The sequence below is a fragment of the Nematolebias whitei genome, chromosome 1 (assembly GCF_014905685.2).
Source record: "Nematolebias whitei isolate Nwh7 chromosome 1, NemWhi1, whole genome shotgun sequence".
Lineage (NCBI taxonomy): Eukaryota > Metazoa > Chordata > Actinopteri > Cyprinodontiformes > Rivulidae > Nematolebias > Nematolebias whitei.
In genome coordinates, this window is record NC_056498.1 from 9,218,242 (window position 1) to 9,238,241 (window position 20,000).

Below are 20,000 nucleotides of genomic sequence, written 5' to 3' on the forward strand. Positions count from 1 at the left end.
AGATGGGAGCATATGTTGTTCTAGAACCTGAACATAGTTCTCTGCATTAATGGCGCCTTTCCAGACATGCAAGCTGCCCATGCCACAAGTGCTCATGCAACCCCATACCATCAGTGATGCAGGCTTCTGAATGGGGCATTGATAACAACTTGGGCTATCCTTGTCCTCTCTGGTCCGGATGACATGGCATCCCAGTGTTCCATAAAGAACTTCAAATCATGACTCATCTGACCACAGAACAGTCTTCCATTTTGCCACACTCCATTTTAAATGACCCCTGGCCCAGTGCAAACGTCTGAGCTTGTGTAGCTTGCTTAGAAATGGCTTCCTCTTTGCACTGTAGAGTTTCAGCTGGCAACGGCGCATGGCACGGTGGATTGTGTTCACTGACAATGCTTTCTGAAAGTATTCCTGAGCCCATTCTGTTATTTCCTTGACAGTGGCATTCCTGTTTGAGGTGCAGTGACGTTTAAGGACCCAGAGATCACGAGCATCCAGTAGAGTTTTACGCCCTTGACCCTTACGCACAGCGATTGTTCCAGATTCTCTGAATCTTTTGATGATGTTATACACGGTTGATGATAACTTAAAAGTCTTTGCTATTTTACGCTGGGTAACACCATTCTGGTATTGCTGCACTATCCTTCTGTGCAACAACGATGGAATTGGTGATCCTCTTACCATCTTGGCTTCTGAGAGACACTGACACTCTGAGAAGCTCTTTTTATACCCAATCATGTTGTCAATTGACCTGATTAGTGTTGATTGGTCTTCCAGCTGTTCATTATATTCTCAATTTCCGTTTTCCAGCCACTTATTGCTATTTGTCCCAACTTTTTTGGGATTTATTGACACTGTGAAATTTTGAATCAACATATTTTTCCTTTAAAATGTTGCATTTACTCAGATTAAACTTTTGATCTGTCATCTATGTTATATTACGAATAAAATATTGACATTTGCCAGCTCCACATCATTGCATTCAGTTTTTATTCACTATTTGTTTAGTGTCCCAACTTTTTTGGAATCCGGTTTGTACTTGTACACAGTTCATGTGTATTAATATTAACCTGTGTTGATTTTTGTAGGTTGCTGACACCTGAAATAAATATGAAAAAAAGATAAGTACAATTAAAAATAAGTATTTTGTAAATCATGAAATTTTTAATGTAAATATTAATATTCTTAACATTGTATTTATTTCCTGATGAATGCTCAATAATCCAAGTAGAAAAATCTAAAAAAGTTAAATCTGGTCCTCTGGATATTAAATAAAACAAACAAAAACAAAGCAAAACATCCCAAAAAATGTATAAATGTTTCGTCTTTCATCCTAAAGAAGTGCTGTATTCATCTCAGTCTCTTAAATAGCACCTTCTCAGAGTGGATCAACCAGTTTGCTACTGACAACCAAAACCAGCTGCTCACATGGTCAAGGAGGACCATCAGCTTAAAAATGGATCATTAGCACACTGATGGCTGTTTACTATTCACAGGGGGTTGAGTGATACTAGCAATAACAGCATTGTAAGAGGGGGACAGTTGAACACGGAGGCCTCCACCCCTGTTTAATGATGGACGGTTTCTTTTCACAAAGATGGCCTCCTTTACTCCTCTCTCAAACCATTGTTCCTCTCTGTCCAGGACGTGAACATCTTCATCTCTGAAAGAGTGACCGCTGGCCTGGAGATGAGTGTAGACCGCAGAATCCTGGCCTGATGATGTTGATCTTCTGTGCTGGTCCATCCTTTTGGCCAGTGGCTGTTTAGTTTCCCCGATGTAAGACTGATCACAGCCCTCCTGACACGGAACTGTTATATTAACGGGTGTACCCAGAATGAAAGGACTGAGACAAAACAGAGACCAGGACTAAATACCAATTTACAGTGTTTATTTACAAAGTGGAATATTAAAGTGACATCATGTGAAGGTGCTGGTTCTCCTGTGGGGCAGAGGGAGCAGTGAGTAGATAGTTTGGAGGATTTTAGTAGAACTCTGGTGATGGGTTTTCTTACTGGAGATGGTCGAGGTTGGAGCAGAGATAGGGTACCAAACAATGTCCAGAGCGTAGAGCAGAGTAATCCAAAACAGGCAGGCGAGTGGTGGTGGCACAGAGCAGCTGAAGGAATGCAGGAGGATGAGAATCTCACAAAGGTTTTCACAGCAGAGTGGTAGGACGACAGGTGAATTCTGGGAATGCAGACAAAAAATATGAGGCATTAATAATCATAGGCTACCTAGAGACAGACTGGCTAGAACAACTCTACCGTTGGTAGTGGATGTCCCAGCGCCTGCTGCATGGTCTCTGTGGCTTCTTATACTCCTCCTGCATGAAGAGTTGATGTGCTGCAGCTGCTGCCAATTAAGTGTCCTGAGTGGAGGAAGGAAGAAGGCAGGACAGAACTCCTACAGGAACAGCATACACAATATTACTCTGTTTGTGCCGGGGGACTGGATCTTTGGGATGAACCAGTCTTTGCCGTAATGTATTTTGGGGTTTAAAAGCCACTGGGACGTTGTGTTTAGAAAATAAACGTCTCAGTTTCTCTGATACTCCCTCAACATACCCATATGCCATACCCCTCCCCCACCTCGGGCAGTCAGACCATCTTTCCCTCCTGCTTCCCCCAGCTTACACCCCACTCAGACGCAGAGCAAGGCCTGGTAATGCACTCGATGACCTACATGACTGTTTTGAACAAACTAACTGGGACTTGTTTGAACATCAAGAGATGGAAACATACACAGGAACAGTACTGGACTACATCAAGTTCTGCATCGGAAATGTGACTATGGTCAAAAACATTCGGGTTTACCCCAACCAGAAACCATGAATGACCAGCCAGGTCCGCACACTCCTCAGAGCCCGCAATGCTGCCTTCAGGTCAGGTGACAGAGCTCTGTACCGAGCTGCTCAAGCCAACCTGAATAAGGGAATAAAAACTGCAAAGGCTGACCATAAAAGGAATATAGAGTCCCATCTGTCCAGTAACAACTCACGGGAGGTGTGGAAGGGCATAAAAAAATCACAAACTATAGAGGCTGTGAGGTGACAACAGGAGACCTGAGTGCATCACTAGCAGAGGAGCTAAACTGCTTCTTTACACGCTTTGATGCACCACAGCAGCACCCATCTGATCCTGCCCTGCCCCCACACCCACCCGGTTACTGCACCACTCCACTCACTGTACGGGAGTATGGTGTTAGACGTTCGCTCCAATCAGTGAACCCCAGGAAAGTTACTGGCCCAGCTGGAGTACCTGGCAGTGTGCTCAAAGCATGTGCCCTCCAGCTCGTCCCCACCTTCACCAGAATTTTCAATCTCTCCCTGGCCCAGGCAGTCATCCCTCCCTGCTTAAAATCTGCAACCATCATCCCAGTGCCGAAAACGCCTACCATCACCAGCCTGAATGATTACCGACCGGTGGCTCTCACTCCGGTAATCATCAAGTGCTTCGAGAGACTGGTTCTCCAGCACATCAAGGACTATCTCCCTCCGAACTTTGACCCCTACCAGTTTGCATATCGCACCAACAGGTCCACAGAGGATGCTATTGTAGTAGCTCTCCACACCGCGCTGAGCCACTTGGAACAACAGCACAGCTACGTTCAAATGCTCTTTATGGATTACAGCTCGGCCTTTTATCACATCATGCTGCCTCAACAGAGCAGAAAGTATAATCAAGGACTGTTCACACCCGGGTTTTGAACTGTTTGACTTGCTACCTTCAGGGAAGTGCTACAGGTGCATCAGAACACAAACAAACAGATTCAAGAACAGTTTTTTCCCGAAAGCCATCACCACACTGAACTCACACATGCACTGATTTAATAATCTAACCTCCCAACCCCCTGGACTTCTATTGTGCAATACTATTGACATTTCATACCCTCTGTCACCTTAACTACCTCACTAATATCCATAATGGGCAATATAATTGTGAAACACTTGTATTTTTTACTTTCATTATTATATCTATATTGCGTTACATTTTTTTTATATTTTAGTGTGTGTTTAGTGTTTAGTGTGTGTTTTCTTAAGGCGTGTTTTTGCACTGAAAAAAGGAGTGGCTCCTAATTTCATTGTACTGCGTATAATGACAATAAAGGCATTCTGATTCTGATTCTGGTACGGAATGACCACTGGTCTGGGTCTGGGTTCCACCTTTTCACCTGATGGCTGGCTGGAGTCCTTTTTGGGTTTCTTCTCTGCTTTCAGGAAGGCCCAGTTAGGATATCCACATTGCTCTAGAGCCTGTCTTGTGTGGGATTTCTCCTTCTGCCTGGCTCCTGAGTTAGTGGGGATGCTGTCTGCTCTGTGGTACAGAATCCTGATGACTCCTAATTTGTGCTCCAAAGGGTGATGGGTGTCAAACTGCAAATACTGGTCTGTGTGGGTGTGTTTGCGGTACACCTCTGGGATTAATAAAAGTATTTTTGAATTTAATTGAATTTTCAATGACATAATTTTCCAATTAAATTCTTCTGCAAAATGCTGCAAAGCAAGATCTTGTCCTTCAGTCAAGTCATTCCAGATGTGTTTTCCAGATGCTTCATGGACACTTTTAGACTGAACAGAAATAACCTTGTCACTTGTCTACATTTAAGCAAGTGTTCAGGTTTAAAAACAAACCAAAACTTACTTCAGTACTTTTCATTTCTCAACAATCTTGGGTATTATTTGGAGTTTACTGATTGATCCACAGTTGCTGCTTGTTTTTTCCAGCAAATGGGATTTCCATGTAGCTACAATCGGGGCGGACTGGGACAATAATCCAGGCCAGGAGTTTGATACCATCCCACGCCACCACCACCCGATTAACGCAAACCACCAAGACTGAGTTAAGTTGAGCGCACTCTGAACACCATGTGACATCATATGTATACTTGGTTAGCAACGTGGTGGCCAATGGCATGAGAAGCATTTGTAATGTGGTGGTGGTGGTGGGGACAGTAGTGAGTGGGGGGTCCTCCCCCAGAAAATTTAGCCATTTCCTACTTTCTGGTGCATTTTAACAGGTTGTTTAACACCTAATTTTACCTACATAAGTAAACACTTGATTCAATAACAATTTTAGACTTAATGGAGTTAACAAGAAGTAGCCTGACCAACAGCTCCCCTTGTGTGAAAAGAGCACGCTCTTTTTTTTCATTCAACCTTTATTTAAACAGATAAGTCAAATTGAGCCTTGAAGACTCATTTACTAGTGAGACCTGTTTGGACTGTTGCGGTAAGGGTTATTTAATAGTGAAAATTCGTTATGAATTTTATTTTGAAGGGGCACCACTCTCAGCTCTGAGAGACTCTGAAGGACTGAAAATCAATTCAGATTATTTAATTACCTCGAATCACCCTTTTACACCGTGAGTTCTTTTATATGAAGGATTCAGATGTCATAAGTAAAACACACACGCTTGAATACAATTTTGTGATGTTTATTTGAATATATATGATAAAACAACTGTTTGCAATTCTTTCTGACATTTAAAATGAAGGCTTTGGTCCCAGCTGGGGTTAGATGAAAATTAAATGACCGTCAAAATTACTGGTTAGCATGGATTAACAGATAAATGAAATTATTCTATATGCTTAATCAAACCAGAAACAAGATGCAATGTGCAAATTTTGTTATTTCATCAGGGCAGATTAATTATGAAATTTTACTAAAAGAAATACGTTTTATCGTTCACTATTTAAAATTTGGTCTGAAATTTAAAGAAAAATAATTACTGAACTGAGTTAACTAATTTGGTTAAAAATCTAAATTCTTGAACACCAGAGTCAACCTGTCAGAGTATCAGCTCAGCTTTTTCCTACCAGGATTCGTCTTCAAAGGCTGCCAGAAGATACCAGAGATTTGACTCCTTCTGCTCAGATGGTATGCTGATGTAAAGTTGTAATACTTCACATCTCTGACCTCACACGATGAGTTGGTTCACTGGCTCTAGTGGTCAGCCTGGAGCGTTCCCTGGAATCCTGGACAGCTGTTGTTAACTCTGTGATGAAAACTGCAGGTGTTTTGATTGCTGCAAAGGATTCTATCAAACTTTGCCCAAAGTTGAAGCTAATTTTCTCCTTGGAAGTCTTCTGAAGGTTGTCTTAGAGCTTGTATCTCCTCCTCGGGAGGGGTTCATCACTTCATCATCATTTCTCTTCTCCTGGCTCTTCTGAGAGGACTCCCTCTCTTGTAAACAAATGACCACACCTCTGATTAGAAAGAGGTGGTAGATTTGAACTAATCAAAATGAAAGGGTTGAACTTTTATCTACTCAATAAAGTATTATTTTAATCTGCTCTGTTGAAAAAGTCATCAAATAAAATCATTTAAGACGTTTATCAACTTTAAATGAGGTTAAACAATACAAACACTTTGTCAACCTCCATCCATCCATTTTCTTCCGCTTATCCGGGGTCGGGTCGCGGGGGTAGCAGCCTAAGTAGGGAGGCCCAGACTTCCCTCTCCCCAGCCACTTGGGCCAGCTCTTCCGGGGGAATCCCGAGGCGTTCCCAGGCCAGCCGAGAAACATAGTCCCTCCAGCGTGTCCTGGGTCTTCCTCTGGGCCTCCTTCCGGTGGGACGTGTCCGGAACACCTCACCAGGGAGGCGTCCAAAAGGCATCCTAAACAGATGCCCAAGCCACCTCAACTGGCTCCTCTCGACGTGGAGAAGCAGCGGCTCTACTCCGAGTCCCTCCCGGATGATCGAGCTTCTCACCCTGTCTCTAAGGGAGAGCCCAGACACCCTGCGGAGAAAACTCATTTCGGCCGCTTGTATCCGAGATCTCATTCTTTCGGTCACAACCCAAAGCTCGTGACCATAGATGAGGGTGGGAACGTAGATCGATCGGTAAATTGAGAGCTTCGCCTTTTGACTCAGCTCTCTCTTCACCACGACAGACCTGTACAGCGCCCGCTTCACTGCAGACGCTGCACCTATCCGCCTATCGATCTCACGCTCCATTTTTTCCTCATTCGTGAACAAGACCCCAAGATACTTGAACTCCTCCACTTGGGGTAGGACCTCCTCCCTGACCCGGAGAGGGCATTCTACCCTTTTCCGGCTCAAGACCATGGCCTCGGATTTGGAGGAACTGATCTTCATCCCGGCCGCATCGCATTCGGCTGCGAACTGCTCCAGCAAAAGCTGTAGATCACGATCTGATGAAGCCAATAAGACCACATCATCTGCAAAAAGCAGAGAACGCAATCCTAAGGCCACCAAAACGGATCCCCTCAACACCTTGGCTGCGCCTAGAAATTCTGTCCATAAAAGTTATGAACAGAATTGGTGACAAAGGGCAACCTTGGCGGAGTCCAACTCTCACCGGGAACAAGCCCAACTTACTGCCGGCGATGCGGACCAGGCTCTGACACCGGTCATACAGGGACCTGACAGCCCGTATCAAAGGGCCCGGTACCCCATACTCCCAGAGTACCCCCCACAGGGCCCCCCGAGGGACGCGGTCGAACGCCTTCTCCAAGTCCACAAAGCACATGTAGACTGGTTGGGCAAACTCCCACGCACCCTCTAGGACCCTGCTGAGAGTGTAGAGCTGGTCCAGTGTTCCACAGCCAGGACGAAAACCGCACTGTTCCTCCTGAATCCGAGGTTCGACTATCCGACGGACCCTCCTCTCCAGAACCCCCGAATAGACCTTACCAGGGAGGCTTAAGAGCGTGATTCCCCTGTAGTTGGAACACACTCTACGGTCCCCCTTTTTGAATAGGGGGACCACCACCCCGGTCTGCCAATCCAGGGGAACTTCCCCCGATGTCCACGCAATATTGCAGAGTCGCGTAAGCCAACACAACCCTACAACATCCAGAGCCTTAAGGAACTCTGGGCGAATCTCATCCACCCCTGGGCCCTGCCACCGAGGAGCTTTTTAACCACCTTGGTGACCTCAGCACCAGAGATTGGAGGGCCCGACCCAGAGTCCCCAGGCTCCGCTTCCTCAGTGGAAGACGTGCCGGTGGGATTGAGGAGGTCTTCAAAGTATTCCGCCCACCGACCCACAACATCCTGAGTTAAGGTCAGCAGCACACCACTCCCACTATAAACAGTGTTGGTGGCGTACCGCTTTCCCCCCCGAGACGCCGGATGGTGGACCAGAATCGTCTCGAAGCCTTGCGGAAGTCGTTCTCCATGGCCTCTCCGAACTCCTCCCATGCCCGAGTTTTTGCCTCTGCAACCACCCGAGCCGCATGTCGCTTGGACTGCCGGTACCCATCAGCTGCTTCCGGGGTCCCACAGGCCAAAAAGGCCCGATAGGACTCCTTCTTCAGCCTGACAGCATCCCTCACCAACGGTGTCCACCACCGGGTTCGAAGGGTGCCGCCGCGACAGGCACCGACAACCTTGCGGCCGCAGCTTTGGTAAGCCGCCTCGACAATAGAGGCACGAAACATGGTCCACTCAGACTCAATGTCCCCCACCTCCCTCGGAACATGTTCAAAGTTCTCCCGGAGGTGGGAGTTGAAACTCCGTCTCACAGGAGACTCTGCCAGACGTTCCCAGCAAACCCTCACAATACATTTGGGTCTGCCAGGTCTGACCGGCACAGCCCGAAGAGGAGACGTGGGTCCCCCTTCCCATGGGCTCACCACCTGTGGGAGGGGCCAAAGGGGTCGGGTGCAATGTGGGATGGGTGGTGGCTGAGGGCGGGGACCCTGGCGGTCTGATCCTCGGCTACAGAAGCTGGCTATTGGGACTTTGTCAACCTTATAAACAGAAAACAAGTTTGTAAACTTTTGGCCTACACAGGTTATTGTCAGCTGTAAGGGAACGAAAAGGCAGTTCTATGTCGTATAAGCTTCACCCTTTAAGGCCTTCGCTTTAGTGGGTTTATCCCGTTATGCGCAGCATAAGCACTGAAAAAATTTAGTCCACGCCCACCTGCTGTGTGGGCCCCACCCGGTCCGTATAAATTACGTTAAGAGCGGGAAATCGGCTCCCATTTTTTCTTCAGCGAGCTAAAATAGCACTGCCAGAAGAACAAAGAAGGAAAATTGTGTAGATGACCAACCTTTGTTAAGGATGCTTGGCCCGGCAGTCGACCTCCGGTCGTCCGGTGAGTTCTCCTCCCCGAGGAGAAGATGACGAGCAGTCCCATTCCAAGGTAAGCGCCGAGGAATATTTTCCCAGTGACAGGTCACTACACGCTGGACAACGCCATCTTGTATTTTTTCCTCATCGCCGACCCTCGGAGCGAATCGGATGGTTCCTCAGGGATAGGCATGCTCAGCTGCAGCCCCCGCTGCTCATTCCCTCCTGGGGAGCGTAGTGTCGGTGGAGGGGGGCTGAGTGTATGCTCACCCCATCCCACCTCGTTTTCGCATCGGCGATCACACCGCTCCCGTCCGATGGCGCCCTCAGTGGTTGCCCGGCGTAACCCAGGAGGAGGCCGACATGAAAGGACCCTTTTTTACGTCCTACGCCTTTCCCGCCAGTTCGGATGATCCGGCGGGAAGGTTGTTTACTGGGCTCCATTCCGGCTCACCGTCTTGATCCATATGGCCTCGTGCTCCCAACAGGACGTCCTACGGGCGAGGCCACAGACGGGTTCTTTCCTGGTAGATTGGGGGAGCCGGTCTCCACAGTCCGCACCCATCTCCAGAGCAGGGGTTCACTGAGCGGGAAAGTCCCTCCGTGCCCTCTGGAGCCGAGCCTGATGGAGGATTCATTGGAGTAAGATGTTCGAGATGGACCAGCGTCCCGTGCCTCCGGTTAGCATAACCGAGATGGTGACACCGCTCTCCAACTGAGCTCACCAGCATGTGTTCCACACAGCCGCAGCGAACAACACGTTACGCTGTTGGCGTACACATTCAGAGGCGAGAAGAGACGGTGGCCCTCTGTCCTTCGGCTCACTCCGCTCTCACAGCGGCTGCTGCTAACGACGCTGCCAGCCCCTGCAGTACGCTCAGTCTACAGGTCAGCTGACGTCATCCTCAACCGGTGCGCCTATTTTGCTGTCTGCCGCCCCGCATCGCAGCCGGAGAACGGGGTCCCAGAAGCTCTCCTGGCCCGTCACACCACCTTCCTCTCAGGAGAAATGCAGGAGTCCGTTGGTGATCCTCTTTTCATCAGCTAGAGATCACTTCAAGATGCTCCACAGCTGCTCCACAGCTGCTCCACGGCTGCTCAACGCCTCCCCCAGCTCTGCTACGCCAGCCCCTCCCACCAGATGTCCCCGGCAGCCGGCAGTTTATTTTTATTTATTTATTTTTTTTTTCCCAGACTTCGCCAACAGGGGGCCCTCCAGGACAACAAACAGAGCTCAACGGAAGGTAATCAGGTGTCGGGTCGCTGGAGGTGTGTTGATGACACTGTAAAATAACATCATTTTGATGAAGTGTCTCCTAGCCAGGCTGTCAGCATGATTTATCTGACAAGCGGCTCCATCACACACACTCATCACGAATGAGCCTTTTTTTGTTGTTTTGCTTTGTTTTGTTTTTTTGAATGTCCAGAGGACCAGATTTAACTTTTTTAGACCTTTTTAAGGTTGTTTTTCATTCACTGTCAGCGGTGCCGATGCGCGCCCCCGCGGCATGAAAGCGCACATGTAGCTCTCAGTGCCCGCCGTTCACGTCAACGTTCACGTGAGACCACGGTACGAGCTCAGCAACGTATCTCGCTCCCGGCAGAAGCGACACACGTTTTGTCATTGCAGCGGTGTCAACGCACGCTCCCGCAGCGTTAGCAGTTTCACAAGCCTCACAGTGGCTCTGCTTCTTTATCCTCGAAGAAGGTTTTCTGAATTAATACTGCAGCGCATGGAATCATTCTGAAGTTCACGTGACTTGCAGCCAAGAATGAACGTTTTTTTCTGCAGACCGAGCCAGGGGTAGCCTCGCTTCACCGATGCCGTGCGCTGCTTCCTGACCGCTCCAGTGCCAACGCGTGCTCCCGCGGCGTCAGCAGCCCCACAAGCCTTCAGCGGCTCAGTTCATACATCCTCGAAGAAGGGGTTTTGTCTGAATTAATATTGCAGCTCGTGGTATCACTCAAAAGTTCACGTGACCCGCAGCAAACGATGAACGGTTTTCTGCAGACCGGGCCAGTGGTAACCCCGCTCCACCATTGGCGCACGGTGCCTCCTTACCGCACCAGTGCCAACGTGCGCCCCTGCGGCAATCCTGGCTTAAAGCGTCGCATGAGGACGCACACACACGACCCTCAGGGTGCGTCGGCTCATATGTGCATCCGCTTTCGAGCGTTACACCGAGCAGTTGCACACAACGTGACCATCAGCGCGCTCCAGTTTACATCAGCATGTATGTGAGTTTTTCACAGCATAAATGCGTGCCCGCTTTATAGATTATAACAGGTGGCAATGAACGCGCGCCTCCAGACGGTTGGGCGAATCGTTTTCATCCGGGATTCACGCTGCAATTCAGCTCAAACCCCGGTGTGGAGGAACTCTGTGACGTTTTTTCTGTCATCTATGAACAGATCTCGTCTCTCTAGTAGAAGATCAGGAAATTATTTTTTGAAATGTAATTTCTAGAATCTCTGATGGAGAGGAAACACAAGGTCTCTCTCATCACTTCCTGGTCCCAATGAGCCGGAAAGATGAGATTTATTCTTGATTGTCGATTTTCTGAGCTGTGAGAAACAACACTCCATTATGCGCCTGAGCCGCTTTAATTCTGCGTTATCTGGACACCTGCCGTTGAGCAGCTTGTACAGACAGGGGGCAGCAGTGCAACTCACGTGAATCGGTTGAGTGATATCAGCTGTTTTCCGTCAGCAGATCTACGTCACATACATTTAACAAACTGTGGGGCGCTGTGGCTCCCCACGCAGCAGCCTTTTAAATGTTTTGGAGTGTCGCACGGGGTCTTTGAATATAACTCAACACTGACCTTGAGCTGCAGAATCATCAGAGTTTGTGATTCTCAGACAGCAAGTGACTGTTGCACACATACTAGCAGGAAATGTAAGCATTTTTTCAATCCATGTGCCACATTGTGAGACAGATGCTGTGTGGGACACATTCAATCTGTTCTCTATTGGAGTGGGTACATCTCAGGTATTCCACCCAGAACTAGGACTCAGACACGGTAGAATCCTGCCAGCGTCTGCGGACGTGTAGCAACACGAGAGAACGCTCAATGTCAATTATAATTAGCGTGGAGCCATAGGACGATCCACCGCTGGGTGGACGTGCCTGCTCGCAGCCTGTGGTCGTAATGCAGATCTTTGAGAGGATGGATCTCTCGCAAGATGTAGTGCGTACGATTCAGGAGTCTCGTGCTACAACCACCACAGCGTTGTTCAAGTGGTCAGTTTTCTAACGCTGCTGTACAGGAAGGCGTAGAGGCCACTTCATGTCCACTGGACGACATGCTGTCTTTCTGCAGCAGCCGAAGGACAGAATCTGGTGTCCAGCATGACTATTGTATGCTGCAACCGTGTTTTTTCTTTTGTCTCAAAGTTGTCGGTGACAGAACAACCTTTAATCATCCTCTGACGGAGCATTTTGTCTCAGATTGATATAGCGGCTGTGGGCCTGTTGTGACACAGGAAATGTTCAGTGTCAATTATGCGCTTCTCTGAGTCCATGAGACGAACCACCGCTGGGGGGTAGATACGTTTGTCCACAGTCCATGGCCCAAAATGCTCCTGTACGCGTTTTTTCTCCGCCTCCTCTGATCTTACGGTCTTTGAACCGAGCTCAGGAGGAGGGATTGACAGCTCTCCTGGTGGCCCCGAGCGCGTGGGTTCACCATGGTTTCCAGTCCTGAAACGCCTGTTGTCGGAGTGCCCGTGGGAACTGCCATAGAGGGAAGACGCTCTCCTTCCAGGCAGGAGGAGCGACCAGGAGTTACCCAGAAATAGGCCAGCGCCTGTGGTCTGGCCGTTGAACGAATCCACTTACAGAGGATGGGTTGCCCACAGGATGTAATGCGCACAATTCAGGCTTCACGTGTTGCATCTACCACAGCGATGTACACATCAAAGCGGACAGCTTTTCAGTGCTGACGTACAGAGAAGGATGTAGAGGCCTCCTCATGTTCTTTAGGTGGCATGCTGTTCTTTCTGCAGCAGCTGATGGATAGAAATCTGCATCCAGCATGTTTAAAACGTACGCTGCAGCCATCTCTTCCTGACATGAAGGTTTCTGAGACAGAACAGGTTTTATCATCCTCTGATGAAACGTTTTCTAAAAGGTGTACAGAGACGCAGGTCTGTCCCACACTCACTTGTTTTCCAGTGGGATTTAATACTGGTCCTGCAGGTCATGATCAAAGCTTCATTTGAGCCTTTGGATCAGGTTCCACTTAAATTCTTGTCTCTTTAAACAGCCCTGCTGCTGGCTTTAACACCCGCTAAGAGAGTGAGTGTTTTTATCTGCCTTCTTTGTCGCTCCGTCATGTCTCAGAATCCAGGCTGACGGTAGTTCAGCTGATTTAAGACCAAACCCAGCTTTTATGCCTAAAATCATCACGAGCTCTTTTAAATCAAGAGCGATATCGTTGGAGGGTTTTTTTCCCTCCCCCCCACAGATCAGAAGAAGAAGCATCTTTTCATCTTTTCTGTCCGGTGCGGGCGTTGACGTGTTACATAGCGCGCACAGCTGTAATGTGTCAAATTCAACACCTGTTTGTGCATTATAGAGATGCATCTGCAGGTTGCCCGTTATCCACCCAGCGCTTGTCACACTGGCTGTGTGAGACCATTTCTGAAGCCTACAAGCATCAGATTTAGAGCCTCCTGTCAACCTCAAGCACACTCGACCAGGTTTATCGCATCTTCGACTGCTCTGCATAATGGTATGTCAATGCAGGACATTTGCACTGCGGCTGCATGGTCAACACCCTGCTCATTTATTCGCTTTTACCTACGTGATGTAACGGCTCGTTCCATGACACATTCTGTCCTTAGTGCTCTAACAGAATGAATATTGTTGTTTTTCATGGAACTCTGTTTAAACTCACATCTGTCTGCATGCATTACAGTGTGAGATGTTGTTATCAGTCACAAGTTGTGTCTATGATTTTGGTTCTATTGTCATTAATCAGTTCATGACTATTGTTACCAATCAGTTCATTTGATCAATAATCAGTTCATTGTTTTTTGATCTGTTTATAATACTCAGCCATGAACCAGTTGGTTCATGCCCCCCCCCCCCCTCTTCTTTTCAACATCCTTTCCCCGTTGAAAATTTCCGGGGCGTTCATGTTTTTGTCAGTACGCATAGTTACACAACATGCATCTGTGCATGGCACATAATTACGCAACGCGTAGTTATGCACACGGGGAGCTGAGTGACAAGACGTTTTTTGGGCAAGCTTCCGCGACAAACTGTGTTCGAATGGACCCAGTGAGGCGAGGACCACATCGGCTTCGCCCTTTACCCACTAAAGTGAAGGCCTTAAAGGGCGAAGCTTATACGAAATAGAACGTTGGTTACGTACTGTAACCCCAGATTCTATGAGTATAAGCGTAGCCCTTTAAGCGTCGGGCCTCACTGGCTCCTAAATGGCTGAAGAAAAAGCTATTTTGGGAGCCGATTTCCCGCTCTTTACGTAATTTATACGGACTGGGTGGGGCCCACACAGCAGGTGGGCGTGGACTAAATTTTTTCAGTGCTTATGCTGCGCATAACGGGATAAACCCACTAAAGCGAAGGCCTTAAAGGGCTACGCTTATACTCATAGAATCTGGGGTTACAGTACGTAACCAACGTTATTTAGTTATACCCAATTAAACACTTATTTCATTACAAAAACAGTATTGCTTCTTCTAAAATGTGAATTAAAAAGTCTTGTCTGTTTTCTTGCATGCTAGAAATGGGACCTTAAGTGTCGAAGTTGGAATTCCTTTGAACAGAGAAGAAGCCTTCTGTTATTTATGTTTGTTGAGGGGATAGTCTGAGGGAGGCTGGTACAAGTGGGTACCAGGACCTCCTGGAGTGATCTGTGTTAACTCAAACGTCCATTTTGTGGAGTTCACAGAAATAGTGTTCCAATATTATTCAGATTTATGGATCCTTGGGTTGTCTTACCAACCATAAAATTCTTCTTTTGACACTTTCCAGAGTTAGAGATGCTGAAAACAAACTTTAAACTGTCCCAGGTTCTGAAGTGGGGGTGGGATGTCTCAGTTGTTCAAAAGATGAAGTTTTTTCTATTTCAGAAACATCTTTACAGAATGAACTGCTCAGTCACAGAAATAAAAGGTCTGTTACAAAATGACATTCAGGACGCAGGTATATCTCTACAGGACAGACAAAAAATGGTGAAAAATAACACATGGTTTGGAGACAAAAAAAAAGTCCCAACATGCTTTTAACCTCAGGTTGAAGGTCAACAGTGTGATAATGAAAATAATCTTACACACTAGTACATAATGACACTAACATTACGCAGTGGGGTGGGGGGATGCAAGGGCGGTGATCATGTCCAGAGACGACACACAGAGGCACTGCAGAGTTCAGATAAAATCACTCCGTTCAAATAGTTCCCTCTAACAAATTGTAATAATAAAAATTGCCCACTAGGGCAATCTGCATCTGTCATTTCCAGATAAACACGCTTGTAGATTTCTATTGTTTTGTTCTTCTGGTCAACAGTTTGTTGAAAAACCAACAATTTTCAGTCAGGTCATCTGGACAGTTTCTTCTTCTTTTTTTTTTGCTGAAACATTTCACCTTCTACCCAGAAGGCTTCATCAGTCAAGGAAACATTTCAGCAAAAAAATAAACTGTCCAGATGACCTGACTGAAAATAGTTGGATTGTATACCTGGATTATTGAGCATGGACCTTTGTTGCTTTTGAACCAGTTTGACATGACTGTAGACGAGGAAGAGGGCTGGCAATGGAGGAGGGGGCGTGCCAAAGACACCATCTTAGCACCAACATAACTGGTTTGTTCCACTTTGGAGTAAGCTGTTTGGGGGAAGAATCAGTTTTATGTTGTGTGTTTCCTTGACTAATGAAGCCTTCTGGATAGAAGGTGAAATGTTTCAGAAAAAAAAAAAAAGAATGTATTTCCATTACAGAAAAGAAAATTCCAACAAACACATTCCTCTAATTTATACAAGAGGCTCTCATGATATTAACCAGAATACCTGGTATATTAAAGAGAAATGGGAATTGGAGTTAAATGTCCTGATAGAAGTATGGGATAACCTGTGGAAAAACAGCCAAAGAGGGATTACCAGTCAGTTATGGAAAGAATATGACTGGAAATTGAAAATGAGGTATTTCCACACACCTCTTAATATCTCTAATTTTGCAAAGGATCCCTCAACTGCATACTGCTGGAGAAAATGTGGGAAAATAGGTGACCATACACACATATTCTGGGATTGTCCTGATTTTCCAAACATACTGGAGGAACATCAAGGTGGAGCTTGAGAAAATTATACAGATGGAAGTTCCATCAGGTCCTCTCTTTTATATACTGCGGGTTATGTTAAATAAAGAGTTCAACTCAAATCAGATATGTAGTAAATATTTTATTATTGGTTGCAAAAAAACTAATCACTGTAAATTGGAAAGACTTGAAACCCCCGATAATAATTGAATGGAAACGGAGGGTTAAACAAGTATACATTATGGAAAAGTTGACATCAGTTCTGCAAATGACCAGATCTTTTTGACCAAAGGTGGTGCTGTGTGGAGGTTTATCTGACATCTTGATGGGTGGGTCATTGTGACTTTCAGAGGATTTTGGTTCATTGCTTTTGTATATTTATTGTGACTATTTTCTAAAAGTTGCGGGTAATTCCTGTGCTGTTTTTTTTTTTTTTTTTTTTTAGTGTTCAATGAAGGGTGAATGTTAGACATTCAGCTGTGTAAAAAAGAAAAAAGAAAAAAAGGCTTAAAATAAAAAGTTCAAAAAAACAAAAAACTGTCCAGATGACCCGACTGAAAATTGTTGGATTGTATACCTGGATTATTGAGCATGGACCTTTTTTGAGTTTGCTGAAAAGTTTTTTTCAGTGAGAGTATGATAGTGTTTAAAACATGCTACTTAACATTTTTATGCTCAGCAGCTGTGATAATTAATTGAATATAGTGAATAAAAGTTAAAACATTCTAAAAGTTGATGCTTCTTTACACATTTTGTAGCAGTTTGTGGGTTTGTGAGGGGGGCCTCGGCCAGAAACCAGTGCTGTTTGGGGGGCTATGGCATGGAAAAGTTTGGGAACCCCTGGACTACACCACTGGGTACAATCCAGCCCAGGCCCCTATAACCCCAGGTGTAGTCTGGATTAGGATTATACCATGACTTGTTGCACTGGATTGGGATGGCTAAAGGTCCACTTCCGGCCCTCAGGCCTAATTTTTTTCCCACAGGATCTAAAGCCAGGTGAACAAACGCACTCTGAGCCACAGATCTTTGAGTTGTTTTTATTCATTTCACTTCGACATCAGTACAGAAACCACATACTGTTTTCACTTTTTTTTTTGTTTTCCTGCAACATCTTTCCAAAAACTTTAAATATCGGAACCAGTGGCGTAGCTGCTACAAAACCAAGCTGATCTTAGTGAATAATGAAGACCTCAAAGCAAAATGGAAGGAAAGACATTCCTGTCACTCACTCATCACTGAGAAACAAGAAGAGCAACGTGCTGTGAGGGCAGCAGATTACATTTATGACACAATAAATCAACGAAACCGGCCGACTCCATCATATGAGCACGTTCACCTGGACAGCTGCGTGGCTGCAGCAGCAACATTTCTAACTCGTGACGTCCGCTTGAAGTTTTCCCAGCACAGCTCCTAACAAAGCAACAGCTAAAGTTCCAAGAAATACTGCAGCTGGTGTCCTCACGAGGCCTGAACACAACGCTTCGGGTCAGCAAGAACAAGCAGCCAACAGGATTTAGAGGCACCAAACAGCTAAAGTTGAATTTTTACAAAACGGCCCCAATACTAATTGGTGACTTTGTCCATTGGAATTAAATACACTCACATCATCTGCATAAGGAGGTTTGAGTTACTTTGATCAACGTGAGCCCAACATCTGTCAAACTGTTTTAATTTATTACATGAAAACAAGCGTTTAAAGCTACAATATGAAACTTTCCACATTCAAATATAAAATGCACTGCTCTTAATGGTGGGAAAATAATTTGTTGTCAGAATCCGTTCCCTCACAGTTTTTAGCCGTGCACACGAATACAAACCCTGTCATGCGTGCACGGTTTACGAACAGAGAAACGTCGAGCGGCTGTGAGGAACGAGCCAGCACGTCCAGTCCACGGCAGGACATCAGACGCCCCGGACGTGAATGAAAACAAGTCAAAGTGTGAACTGAACTAAATGAAACGTGCACGCTCCTGAGCTGTTGACAGACTAAACGTCTGCTTCACAAACAGCTGCTGTGATTTGAGAGGGACATTAAACTGATGTTATTCAACATTACAGGCTGATTTTGTGTTTTGTACAGTGTTGCATTCACTGAACACAACCCCCCCCCACCACCACCACCACCACCACCTGTTACAGCCAGTCCGTGCACGGTTTGTTGAACAGATTGTCAATGTGTGCACGGTGTCCTGAACTGAGGGAACGGGTTTTTCGGACCTTCCAGTCTGTAGCGGTGGCTCCTGGCGGAGCTGCAGCTCTCAGATCATGGAAGCTGTGGATTGACAAGTTGCAGACGTTCGCTTTAACCTGGAGCTGACACCAACAAGATCACAGCGACGCCACACACTAAGGTCGTGCACGGGGGCACGATATAAACTATAAACCACTGACAGAGGTGGTGTTTAACTTCCTCTGAAACAACATGGAGACATAGCTGCAGGGCTAAAACACGTCACAACGGGTTTTACTGAAGAAGAGAAACACCACGGAAACGATCACAAGAAGTTCATCTCACGAAACAAAAGCTGGGCTCAAAGTGTGATGCAATCTAAAGGATGGGGGGGTGGGGGGTGAAATCTGCCTCCAGCTGACACGTGACATGCACTTTATGGAGGCTAAAACAAAAACCATAACATAGATCTAGAATAAAACTTCTACCAAGTCCAGCTGGACTAATTCAAATGGCACAAACTAATTATTTTTTAAATTAATCTCTAAACTTACTAAGTTAGTGCTGAACAGTATGGAGTGTAAAACGTGCCCAAAATCTTCTCATATCGATCATAAATCCACATTAAGAATAAACGAGGACAAAAATATAAAGCTTGTGGTAGAATTACTAACTGTACCACAGCTAAAACTTTTTAAATGACAACTTCTACCGTTAATTAAACTCAACAGCTTTTATATCAAACTCTGTGGAAATCTAATAAACTGAAGCACATTTTACACTCAACACTTTGAAAACCACTCAGAGATTTAGGATTTGGAGGATGAGATCGTTAACCTGTCCGGTTCTTCCTAAAGAGGTCTCTGATGGAGCGACTGCTTCAAAAACAGCAACACTTAACTCTTACAGTGCCGTTAGGAAGCTAGGAGGAAGCAGCCAACCTATCATTTAGTTCAGCAACAGTTAGAAGTAATAATTATTAGAATCAAAATGTACACGTGAACATGAGTCAACACTTTGTGGGCTGAATGGGTGCAGCAGAAGTCCGAGCTCCGGTGAATGACGGGACTTTAGTTCATATAAAAAGCAAGGCGAAGGGGGTTTATGTAGCGTAGAGCTTTTAGTTGCCTTAAAGTGTATTTACATAAAAACAGTTCAGAGAAATAATGCATCTGAACACAAGGTGGTGAACTAAACCAAACCATCACAGCTGGCTCAGAGGCTTTGATTTCAACCTGCTCACAGGCTTTCAAAGTTCAGTGCATTGCAGAAAGGTGAAAACAGTGCCTGTGACTGGAAACAAACTGAAACAGAAACCCGTTACCAGCTCCTGAAATTCATTCATTCACACTTTATGGATCCTTAAAACAGCTCAATGCTTCGGACAACTTGATTCTTTAAACATGCCGTCTAACGCTCAGAGGAACGTGGTTTTCTGTAGCCAGCCATCATCCGTTGATGAAACCAGGTCATAGGTTCAGTCTAATTCACCCGCT

General features: G+C 46.0%; 1 protein-coding gene across 2 annotated transcripts in view; it reads right to left on the reverse strand.

The window, feature by feature from the left end:
* Positions 1 to 17,356: 17,356 nt before the first annotated feature.
* rtn3 (reticulon 3) overlaps positions 17,357 to 20,000 on the reverse strand; it is a 50,999-nt gene continuing 48,355 nt past the window's right edge. For both annotated transcript variants that reach the window (XM_037674972.1, XM_037674980.1), the window contains one exon: positions 17,357 to 20,000. This exon is cut by the window's right edge and continues 265 nt beyond it. The gene's annotated coding sequence lies outside the window, so the exon portion shown is untranslated.